The sequence below is a fragment of the Lactuca saligna genome, chromosome 3 (genome assembly GCF_052625555.1).
Source record: "Lactuca saligna cultivar CGN05327 chromosome 3, ASM5262555v1, whole genome shotgun sequence".
NCBI lineage: Eukaryota > Viridiplantae > Streptophyta > Magnoliopsida > Asterales > Asteraceae > Lactuca > Lactuca saligna.
Genome location: NC_136419.1, coordinates 130,559,825 through 130,569,374, shown reverse-complemented (window position 1 = coordinate 130,569,374; position 9,550 = coordinate 130,559,825). Strand labels below are relative to the sequence as shown.

At 32.8% G+C, this 9,550-nt stretch overlaps 1 long non-coding RNA gene across 4 annotated transcripts; it reads right to left on the bottom strand.

Annotated features, from left to right (window-relative positions):
* Positions 1 to 1,342: 1,342 nt before the first annotated feature.
* LOC145037245 (uncharacterized) lies at positions 1,343 to 5,665 on the bottom strand. Of its 4 annotated transcripts, XR_013678700.1 has the most exons (4): positions 3,576 to 4,023; positions 3,265 to 3,376; positions 2,138 to 3,142; positions 1,343 to 1,500 (listed from the first exon to the last, which is right to left on the bottom strand). It is a non-coding gene; the product is annotated as an uncharacterized LOC145037245 (long non-coding RNA). The 4 variants fall into 4 exon arrangements; XR_013678699.1 differs by lacking the exons at positions 1,343 to 1,500; positions 3,576 to 4,023 and adding an exon at positions 5,401 to 5,665 and having other exon boundaries at positions 2,033 to 3,142; XR_013678698.1 differs by lacking the exon at positions 1,343 to 1,500 and having other exon boundaries at positions 2,033 to 3,142; positions 3,576 to 4,017.
* Positions 5,666 to 9,550: the final 3,885 nt, after the last annotated feature.

The window sequence follows — 9,550 nt, the reverse complement described above, 5'->3', positions numbered from 1 at the left end:
ATGGGTTATGTAAGTATTTTTTTAACGCTTATATAATAGTAATAATAGCTAGACTATTAATTAGTCTCGGAGAATAATAGACTAAAATCTATTGGTGATAATACTAGGTTTCGTCGAAGGAAATTATTTTAAAGTAAACGAAGCGCTGTCCGAGTACCGAGTCACCACCTTCTCAGGTGAGTGCATGGTCCCTTTCATCTTACACATAGATATGAAGTATTTATTATATAATTTACGTGTTGTGAGTGCATAGTCCCTTTCATGAACATGATTTTAATACAAGTATTGATTGAAGTATTAATTATATGTTTATGTGCGAGTTAATTGATGTTGCTTGAAATTCGTGTTAAAGAACATACCTGATTATATTTGATAATTTAGGATAAAGAGTAGACCTAAATTAAAAATGAGGAATATTGGGTAGTATATTCTTACGAGTACAAGTGAGTAAAACTCAGAGAATAGAAGTTAGTATATGTCACTTATCCGGGAGTATGGATTAGACATAGTCATTGTCCCTAGTCCGAGAATATGGATTATGCATAATCATTCGTCGTTAATCCGAGAGTATGGATTAGCTATTGTCCCTAGTCCGAGAGTATGGATTAGGCATAATCAGTCATCTTTAATCCGAGAGTATGGATTAGTCATTCGTCCCTAGTCCGAGAGTATGGATTTGGTAAATTCGTTCATTTCTGATCCGAGAGTATGGAGTAGGTAAAACGACTAATCTTAGGTCCGAGAGTATGGATAGCCTCGTTGCGAGGATCGACGGGGTGGGATAAGAGTTGTTTATATATATGTATGGTGAAATTGTATATTTTGTGAATTTTAAACTATATATATGGTATAACATTGTGGGATTGAAATCCCTATGTGCTCACCAGGTTTCCGAACCTGACCCACTCAGTTTATTTATATCACAGGTGTTGATATGAAGTGACATTACACTGAGAGATTTAAAGAGATGTAAACCACTAGTGTGAATAATTGTAAGTTCTGTTTATGCTTATGTTCCTGTATTAACAATGACATCCCAAATGTTTTAAAATGAAATAAATACGTTTCTTCGAAAATGTTTTAATAACGTATTTACCATGTTTTTCTGGGAACAAATTCCGCAACCTTTTTATAAAATGAAGTACTCTGATTTTTATAAAGCATAAACAAAATCGGTCTTTTCTGGCCGTGATTTTGGAGATGTCACAGTAAAATCGTCCAATTGCAATATAATTCCCCAAGGGATACCATTCATATTGTAAGACAACTTACAATAGAAGATCATAATGATCAACGTCACATTCTCCAACACAAAACAAAGAATGAGGGATAATAAAGATCTTAAGGGCAATTTAATCCAACATGAGTGATAATTATCCCTAGGGTACCAAACAAATCAATATTCCTGATCCAGCAAGACACCAAAGTGCATAAGTTGATAAAGCTTCAACACTAACAGCCCATAACAAAACAAGGGAGTTTTCTGCATATTTTGACCTACTAAGAAAAACCAAAAGCCTAGTGATAAAGTTTATTACTATTTAGGAATTGTGTACAATAAAAAAAGAGTTGACATCAATTGAACAAAAAAAAAGAACATGCAAATATCAGATATTTTGTACAATTAATAGGAAACACTTAACCGGAAAACATAATATGAAAGGCATTAACTTGACTTTCTTGTTATATATTCATAGTTGACCACATTCTAGATCCAACCCATAGACTCATGATTCATGTCAACTGTTATTGTATCAAAAATATTATTCAACAAACCATGTTATCGTCAAAAAAACTTATGTTGCCGTCATAAATATGAAGAATATGCATTTTGTCAAAGACTTAAGTCACTATAAGAAAACCAGTTGCACCTTATACTTATGTTGTTGTTAAAAAAAACCAATTACGCTCATGATTTTCCTATATGAACCATTTTAATAGTACAGCAAGCAAAAAAACAACCGGTGCAAACATGTAGTTAAAATAAAAAAAATGTTGGATGGCTAATTTGAACCGCGAAACAGATCAAGTATAAATAGGAAAAACATAATTATAAACCAAGATGGGAATAAGTACAAAAAAATTCTAATAATATCTACAAATTTGTTAATAAATTGGTAGAAGAGCAGATAATTACATAAATAGGGCCTTATCCAAGAAAACATGTTGCTTAGCTTGTCCTTTGCTTTCTCTTGCTCTAGTTTTGCACTTGCCAACAAAACCGATAAGAATTACGTCATTTATACCTCCACCCCAATATTAATACACAATAAGAAGAACAAATACATAAAACAAATAAACTAAGAAATAAGAGATGATATAGATTTTGTTATATTATTATTTGAACCAGAAAATAGTATGAAAAAAGCTTTTCTATCCATGGTTACAAACAAAATTTCTCTATCAATGGTTTCAAACAAAAACATCACAATTAGACAACCAAATTCCAGATGTGTATAACAACCAAATTTTAAAGTACCAGTGAAGCTTTCGTACTCTAGAAAGGTTAAGTGAGAAACCAGATCAAAGTTGAAAGTTCCACTGTGATACAATTTTATCACCAGCCTTTATGCTCAATTAATCAACATTTCAAAAAAAAAAAAAAAAAAAAAAAACATACATTTCTTGATTGGTCCAATTTCAATATACCAAGATCAACTACTGTAAGCTATAATATTTAGTATTTGGTGTTGGTTATACCTTCAACATGAATGTTGTTAATTCCACATCTTGACAGATTCCTAAAATAAAGATCCAATGCACCTCAACAGTACGCATAAAAGCTAACCAGAAACTCCATTTTTACATGAGAAAATGATGTATTAAATAAAAAACTATGAAATTGAAGCCTTGGAAAATAACTTCTGAACAGGGCTTCGTATTTAGCTAACTTTGAACTCTAGATATAACCTTATTGAAAATTTTGAAGACTACCATTTAGTTTATCAAAAACTCTAAACTTCACAAACAACAAACATAAATTGAAATTAAAAAAAACATTGTTATCTAATTTTTATTTGTATATACCTGTCCGCGAGAGGAAGATCTGGTCATAGGTGAGTCGGCTGCAGAGTTTCCCAACCAGGTAAAGATATCTGCCAACGAAGTTTCCTTGAGACATTTCATCCAACACCTGGGTTTACTTTTGATGTTTGTGATGCCAGAGAGTAGAAAACACAAAAACAAATGCACAAGGTAGGAAAGAAGATTAGATTCTAATGCTTTTTGGGGGAAAACATGAAATCAACTCCAAAAAAACCTTACCTACTCATTGATGTGTTTCTTAGTGGAGGTATGATCATCGTCTTCATTTGGTTTTACAGACCAAATAAGGCCCTTGATTTTCATTTCCACGAATCATGGGTAGCTGCCATTTCTGACAAAAAAAAGCATTTTGATAATTATATATTTGGAAGAAATATAAAGAGGGTAATCAGAAACACCTGTGTGAAACTGAAACACATCCATCGTTTTATACATTTTCTAGCATTATGAAATGCATTTCCAACTGCATCAACGGAAAAACAAAAAGAAAGAGAGACACATAACAACAGAAAAACAAAAAGAAATTACACCTGAGAGAGATAGAGAGAGACAAAGAAAGATCGTGGTGTGGTTCGTCGTCAGAATATATGTGTAAGGGCAGAGACTATGAGGAGACAGTTAGGGTTTCTTGTCATAATAGAAGGTAGAAGAGGGGCGGGAGAGGGGGTGGTGATGGCAGTGGCTAGATAGGGTTTTAAAAGTTGGATCTTCATTAGACATATGTGCGATTGCGTGTTTGAGAAGAGAAACAGAAGTAAAGAAACGTAGAGTAGCAGAGCGTCGATCAGCCAGGTTAAAAGGAAGAGCATTTGAGTGAGCGAGGGTGGTGATACCAGAGGTCCACTGGAAACTGAAGCGAGTTAGAAGAGAGGCGATAGAGGGGGTGGGTTTGACGGTATCGGTTGTTGTGTCGATGAGGGCTAGGGTTTAGTGTTTCCAACATGTAGCGATACATGTACACGCTTTCACTTTAAGCTTAATAAGATTGTAAATTATGTTGTAATAGGTATACCTCTTAAATTTCAAGAAACATACAATATGTTTAATAATATAGTATATATATATATATATATATATATATATATATATATATATATATATATATATATATATATATATATATATATATATATATATATATACTCACACACGCACACAACTTATTGATTACTCATTATGATTTAGAACTCTCCTGTGTTTACTATTTTATTATTATTCAATTCTTTAATTAAAATTTATACGGATTACATAAGCTATCAATCGTCTGTAATAGTTATTTTCAAATTATTAGTTTTATTTTTAACTTTAGTTTATTATTTTTATTATATACCAAACAAGAATATGGATACCACAGACACTATAAAGAGAAAAACAAAGTTATATTTGGATAACATTATCAATTGTATGTTATTTTATTCAGGGTTCATAGTAGATAATAATTAAAATTATTGATTTTGGAAAATGATGATAGATTAACAAATAAAACATTCAATGTTGTGTATAATTATTTTTAGACAATTATAAAAACTTTGTATAGTTTTATTATTTATATAAATTAGGTATCTATTTTATTTAAATTTATATTGATTGTACAAAATTATAATTTTCTAACATATCTGCATAAACAAAATGCTAATTGGATATTCAAATTACTCTCCTTTGGTATTTTCAACCAATAATTATATCATTATCATATTACTCACAAAACATATACATTTGTTAATTAGTAAAATTTTTATTATCAATTCTCAATAATTAAGATATAATTAAATTAAAATTATTTTTAAAATTTTCATCTATGGCACCACGGATTATAACCTAGTTGACGTAATATTTTCTACCGAATTTTATAGGAGAGTAACTGAGTAAGATATATATAGAAATCATTTAGAACCAAAAAAATTATATAAAATTACACTATTTATAGGAAAAAGATGATAATAATTATATACTATAATTATCAAACATTTATCTAATAAAATAATGATAAATCAGAGCCAATATGACTGGTTGACTATCATAATTCCGTTTCAAAACTAGTAAAGTATAAAAACGTCGGTTGCGGAAATGAAAAAGAAAATTTGGAACTTTCAAAATCAAATAAGAAATTTTCTTTCGAGGAAAATAAAATATGTTGGGTGTAGAAGATTCGATCCCTCATTCAAAAAGCATTGTATCTACATACCAGTTCTTTAAACCCAAACAAATACTATCAACATTCACCATCATGTTATTTATATAACTAGTCCAACCAATAAGATATATTGTAATTTGTAAGCACCACAATGAACCCATACATCATAACACATGAAAGAATGATATATAAAGGAAACAAGATGATAAAAAACAAAATACCTTAAAGTATAAGCAAAAACCTCTTTTAATTGCGTTGAATCCACATGTATAAACATACAAACAACTTTACAACATTTGAGACATTTACATGTCTCTAAGTTGTATTCCAAGAGAATGACATGAAGAAGTTGAAGAGTGGCAAATGGCAATGAAGGGCATGTGGGTTGGCAACTTGGCATCAACATTTGAAAATTTTTTTCCGAGGGATACGAGACAAAGAATGATCTTCTCCATGTGATAGATTGTCAAATATTAGTGAAAGCCAGATGACCCTCTTTAATATTGTGGGTTGGATACATATTTTTATAAACCACTCAAATTAAGCCCCAAATATGTGGTTGCAAACCACACTTAATAAAGAGTGTTTATTGTCTATGTCACTTCTTAGTAAGAAAGATCACTTATAGGGTTAGGTTTCTTTTGTCTTCTTTTCAGTGGATAAGACAAAAAGATAATTAGGTGCGTTTAAAGAGTAAATATATTAGAATGAGTAACTTATTGTTCATGAATTTAGATATAATAAGTTCATATTACAGAATAAAATTCGGAAGATGTATTGATAGAAGAACTTATACAAGTTTCGCTACATTTAGTGTTGCTTTGTAAATCGTTTAAAATGCGTTGTCATAATAATTTGTTTAAGGAAGGCACTGCAATTTATATATTGGACGTGTTCGGTAAAACTATCTGATAACTGATACCTGGTAACATTATGTTAAATGTTAGATGTTGTTATGTTAACAGAGACTTTTTGTTCAACACGGAGCGTTTTACCAAACGATAGAATCTCACAAACTGTTCGTGCCAAACACGTGTGTGTGTCCATATATATATATATATATATATATATATATATATATATATATATATATATATATATATATATATATATATGAGTAATAGCTGAGTAGTGATTTAAAAATGTAAAACTAGTACGGGTGTCGTGTGGTTGTATATGTTGTATCGGTGAGCCTTATAAAGACAATGTTGTTAATAACAGCTCATAAGTGTTATGTGGTGATTGGTTACTAAAGTCGACAATGTAGAATACAATATAAGGTGTACTGATTTTTGTACTCGACAATAATTGAAGTGTTGAGATAAATGAATAATAATAGCTGTTAAATGTGACTTGAGCATTAAGAGCATTCACGTTGAGCATTTGGAGCACTTGTTACACTTGGAGTTCATGGAGCATGTGTCAAAGGAACATATCATATGAGAATGACATGGGTCTCCTGACAAAGGAACGGATAAAGTGACAAAGGAACGAATAATCTAAAAGGTGGTATGGAGCACATGGAAGTGGAGTGGAGGATCCTGATGCATGGATGCACCATCTATGCTTGAAACGTTATTCTAGAAGCGACATTATAAAATTAGAAGCGCCATCCATAATGTGGAAGTGTCACTCATTGTCTAGATATGCCATTATGGAAGAAGAAGTGCTACCTAGAAGGTAGAAGCACCACTATAGTTCTAGAAGTGCCATTCTGGAGTTAGAAGCCTCATTCTGGAGGAAGAAGTGCCACATTAAAGGAAGAAGCACCACTTTGGTTCTAGAAGCGCCACTCATAAGGAGGAAGCACCATCCCTTGAGAAAAAGCATCATTCCTTGCACAGGAAGCGCCATTCTCATGTTGATGCACCATCTTGTTGCAAGGATGCGCCACTTATGTTCCTTGATGAGCCATATTCTATGAAGTCCCCTAAAATGCTCAATATTGTTCAAGGAAGATTAGAGGTAGAAGTTGATCAAGGATTATTGTTTGATGTTCCACCATGATGGTTGATATGCCATGGTGATCTTGGTGTGCCATTTTTGCTTCATGATATGCCACCATGGGTCATGATGCTCCATCATGTGTACTGTTGATGCTCATGCAAGGATGAATGTTCCAGAAGATGTTACATGGCAGATTGTGATTATTTGACACCTTTCATGGGTCTATAAGCTAATGGGCTTGGCCTATTAGGGTTTTAGGTCTAATCCCTCAATTATAAATAGGTATGCAGGATTAGTCATTTTGTATCTCGAATTCTATAGTGTTAGGCAAATATCTATGAAATTTTTTTCTTGTAACCTCTGTTTGAGAGCTCTAAAATAAAGAATACTCCCCTCTTTCCTGTGGTCGTAGGTCACCATGACCGAACTACATAAATTTTGTGCCTTATGTAAGTTTATTATTGCAACTTATCCGCTTTACTTCCTAACAAGTGGTATTAGAGGTGTGTTTGCATTCATGTCATTGAAGACAACATCTCATAAGTTTGTGGAAGGTGAAGACAAGGGCTCTTCTAGTTCAACAAGGATGTGCAGTGGCACTGGAAGGAGAGATAAAACTTCCAAAGGACATGGTGGCTGATAAGGTGGACATTTTGACGAAAGCACTTTAAGTTTGAAAAATGAAGTACTAACTAAGGTCTTGGATGAAAAAACCACTTTTAGGCTCTAGGATAAACTTTATGACAAGTACCAGAACAACTTACTAACGAACATGTTATATTACAAGCAAAGGTTGTATACTCTAAGAATGTCTGAAAGTACCAAAGTGAAAGATGATTTGGATAACATCAATCACATAATATTGGATTTATAAGGGGTTGATGTGAAGATTGAAGATGAAGATTAGGCGCTCTGATGTTAAGGACTCTCCGATGTCCAAGGAACTGAAAAGAAAAATCCTAGTTAGAGAGTAGGTGTCAACTTCATGGTTTTTTGCAAGGAGGGGAAGGACAATAGAGAGGAATGGGGTAAATAAAGGGTAATCACGTTCTAAACAAAGACTAAAGGTTCATCGAGTTCTGTGACAACCCGAAATTTCTATCTTATACAAACCTTACATTTCAATCGAGTCAAACTTACTTCTACTAACTTTTAGCAGCTTTGGTGTCCATTTGAGCATTCTGAGCTTTAATACATCAAAGAATTAAGTGAAGGAATGTGTAAGTTGAACTTGTAATCTGTCAAACAAACCTTGGACCATCAAAAGAGGAGTTCAAGGCCAAACATTTGGGTTTACGGCCGAAAACTCCAAGTGGCCGTGAACTCCTTGTATAAATGTCACACTTAGCAATTTTTCCTTTCATTCTTCACTTCTAAGCTAGAGAACTCGATATTCTCTCCTAAGGATCTTCAATACTTCCTTTTGATCTTCATAAATGCATGCAAACTCTTCCATCCTTGTGTTGATTACATCATTCCTACTTGATTCATCTTTGAATCCACCCATAATTCCATCTTTTATGCTTAGATCTTCAAGATCCTCAAGAACACCAAGAACACTTATGTGTTTTGGGCTGAAAAATCCCTTTCTTAGCCTTCAAACTGTAAGTCCTTAACCCCTTTACATGTTTATAAGTTGGTATTATGGATTAGTGTGACAACCCGATATTTCAACTCTTTGTAACGACCAAAGTGGGTCAAGTATTGTAACCACTTCTGAGTAATAAAAATTTACTTTCATAATAAATGTACAAATAAGTCCTATTTATTTTCCTTCTATGATTAAAAGTCATAGATATCGTTAAGCTACAAACATACATGAAAAGAACGCTCAAGTCGGACATCATTTGAAGTCAATTGGGTTAATATTCGCATATGGGTTCAACATATAAATTTTTGATTTCGCAAGTTTAGAGTTCAAGAACTAAACTGTGTTCGCATCTGGAAATGAAAATTTTGTGAATCGCATTCGATTAAGTAGATAAAATGCGAAAGAGATAAATGCGAAGGGATGCGAAGGGTGTAAGAATGAAGATGCGAAGTATTTCACAGTAGATAAAATGCGAAAGAGATAAATGCGAAGGGATGCGAAGGGTGTAAGAATGAAAATGCGAAGTATTTCACAGTAGATAAAATGCGAAAGAGATAAATGCGAAGGGATGCGAAGGGTGTAAGAATGAAGATGCGAAGTATTTCACAGTAGATAAAATGCGAAAGAGATAAATGCGAAGGGATGCGAAGGGTGTAAGAATGAAGATGCGAAGTATTTCACATTAGATAAAATGCGAAAGAGATAAATGCGAAGGGATGCGAAGGGTGTAAGAATGAAGATGCGAAGTATTTCACAGTAGAATGCGAATTGGGGAAGAAAACAGAAGGTTTCAAACATTGTCCCTGGAGTTTCGCATTTTTGGAAATCAATAC